The 2,804-nt window shown below is 41.2% G+C and overlaps 1 non-coding gene across 1 annotated transcript; it reads right to left on the bottom strand.

The window, feature by feature from the left end:
• Positions 1 to 843: 843 nt before the first annotated feature.
• Positions 844 to 947, bottom strand: LOC130951053 (small nucleolar RNA R71). Its single transcript, XR_009073824.1, has one exon. It is a non-coding gene; the product is annotated as a small nucleolar RNA R71 (small nucleolar RNA).
• Positions 948 to 2,804: the final 1,857 nt, after the last annotated feature.

A 2,804-nucleotide genomic window follows, 5' to 3' on the forward strand; every position in this document is an offset into this window, starting at 1 on the left:
TTACTTTGAAAAACAAAAGTAGCTTTCTGAGGTAGATTTTGGTAGCCTCTTGAAGCTTTATTATACTATGCTTCTGATGCCAAGGCATCTTAGGCTAGTTTTACTAGCATTTTTCTGTTAGTTTTAGTTGTTTTATGCATTTTCTTGAGCTTAAAGTAACCAAGAATGGTTAAATGAACAACAAAGCAATGAACCATCCAAAACATTATGATTTTGATGCAAATTCCATGAGTTTTTAGTGATATTACTTGAATGCTATGAATGGATGAATTCTCATGAAATTTTGCAAGACTTTGATGCAATTGTTTGGATGATTTCAGGGAAGAGAGGCTAGGCAAGGAAGCAACAAAATCAATAAAGGAAGCTTGAAATTCAAATGGGACGTTTAAGCTCCAGTTTAAGGTTAAACTGGAGCTTAAACGCCAAAATTATGAGAAGAGAGGAAATGCTGTAACTGGCGTTTAACCTCCATTTTGACATCAAACTGGAAGTTAAACGCCAGAATGAGAAAGGGGCACTAAGGAGCATTCCACGTTTAACATCCAGTTTGACCTCAAACTGGAGGTTAAACGCCAGAATGATGAATTGAACTAAGGGAGGCACAAAAGCATTTCCACGTTTAACCTCCAGTTTGACCTCAAACTGGAGGTTAAACGTGTTCGACACTTTCTTTTCTCACCAAGAAGCATTCCACGTTTAACCTCCAGTTTGACCTCAAACTGGAGGTTAAACGCCAGAAGTAAGAAAGGCACCAGGAGCATTTCCACGTTTAAGCTCCAGTTTAACCTTAAACTGGAGCTTAAACGCTGGCATATGGAACAGCTTGACCATGCATTCTTCAATAGGCTTCGATCTGAGGTTCAGACTTTTAGACAACAAGATGGTGAGACGCTCTACGAGGCATGGGAGAGGTTCAAAGAATTGACAAGGAAATGTCCACCAAACATGTTCCCTGACTGGGTGCAATTGCATATTTTCTATGATGGACTTTCTTATGAATCAAGGAAGGCTGTAGACCATTCATCAGGAGGTTCATTGAACAGGAAAAAGACTGTGGAAGAAGCCATTGAAGTGATTGAGACAGTGGCTGAGAATGAGTATTACTATGCTTCAGAGAGACACAACACTAAGGGAGTCATGGAGCTAAACCATGTTGATACAATTCTAGCCCAAAACAAGGTGTTTGCCAAGCAACTAGCAGAGCTCACAAGGAAATTGGACACAAAGCAAGTGGCTGCAATACACACACAAGATCAAGAGGAAGTAAGCATTGAAGGAGGTGATTGGGAAGAGGCCAACTATGTGGGAAACCAACAAAGGCAATCATATGATCCACATTCCAACACTTACAACCCAGGATGGAAAAACCACCCAAACTTTGGGTGGGGAAACCAGCAAACCCAACCACAAAACCACAAATCTTACAACCACAACCAACATAACAATTCCACATACCAAAACTCCAACCAAAGATCATACCAAGCCACACAAAACACTTACTCCCAACCACCATATCATGGCCAAAATAATCAACCTGCCCAATCCAATCCGAACCAACAATTTCAAGATCAATTAAACAGGATAGAAGGAAGGCTTGCAACCATGAGTCAAGACATAATTGAGTTGAAAAGCTTTAAGGAAGATGTGAGATCTACCTTAAGGAACCATGGTGAAAAACTCAAATGGATGGAGTCTCGAGTAGGAGAGCTATCTCAACAGGCTCCCAAGTCAACTGTAGTGTTCCCTAGTGACACTGAAAAGAATCCTAAGGGGGAACAAAAGGGAGTGAGATGGGAAGAATGCAAGGCCATCACCATGTTGAAGGAAGTCTCAGAAGAAGAAGGAATCAGACCCTCAGAAAAGGAGACAGAAATCTTGAAGGAAGGTGTGAAAGAAGCTAAGCAGGAAAGTGAAACTGAGCAAGCCAAGGAACTGCAAGAGGAAGGCATGCTGAAAACATACCAACCAAAAGCACCATTTCCTCAAAGGTTAGGAGGAGGTGAAAAAGGAAAAACATATTCAAGGTTCTTAGAGACATTTAAGTCTCTCCACATCAATATTCCCTTCCTTGAGATCCTCCAGCAGATGCCTACTCATGTCAAGTATTTGAAGGAATTGCTGAGCAAGAAAAGAGTTTTGAAGGGAGGACAAACTGTAGTAATGAACAAGGAATGCAGTGCACTCATCAAGAAGGATATGGTCTCTAAGAAAACAGACCCAGGAAGTTTTCATATCCCCTGCATCATAGGGGAAACAAAAATTGACAGAGGATTCTGTGATTTAGGAGCTAGCATAAATGTGATGCCTCTGACTCTTATGAGGAGGCTACAACTGAATGAGGTGAGATCCACGGATGTAATCGTACAATTGGCTGACAAAACTCAAAAGCAAGCTGAAGGGGTAGTTGAGAATGTGCTGGTGAAAGTGGGAAATTACTTTTTCCCCACAGACTTTGTCATTTTGGACATGGAGGAAAGCTACCTACACCCTATCATTTTGGGAAGGCCATTTCTAGCCACTGCTAGAGCACTCATAGATGTAGAACAAGGAGAGCTAATTTTGAGAATACAGGATGAACAGCTCATTTTCCATATTTTCAAACCTGCATCTGAGCCTGAACCAGAACCTGAAAAGCCTAAGGAAGATTATAGCAATCTGTGTTTGGAGGAAAGCAATTCAGCAGCTGAAACTCTAAAACAATCCCTTGAAGGCAAACAAGAAGTGCAAGAGCTAAAGCCACAAGAGTCAATAGAAGCAGATCAAAAGGGACCTCCTAGCATAAGGGTCAATGACGAAATCCTTAA

Source organism: Arachis stenosperma, chromosome 1 (genome assembly GCF_014773155.1).
Source record: "Arachis stenosperma cultivar V10309 chromosome 1, arast.V10309.gnm1.PFL2, whole genome shotgun sequence".
NCBI lineage: Eukaryota > Viridiplantae > Streptophyta > Magnoliopsida > Fabales > Fabaceae > Arachis > Arachis stenosperma.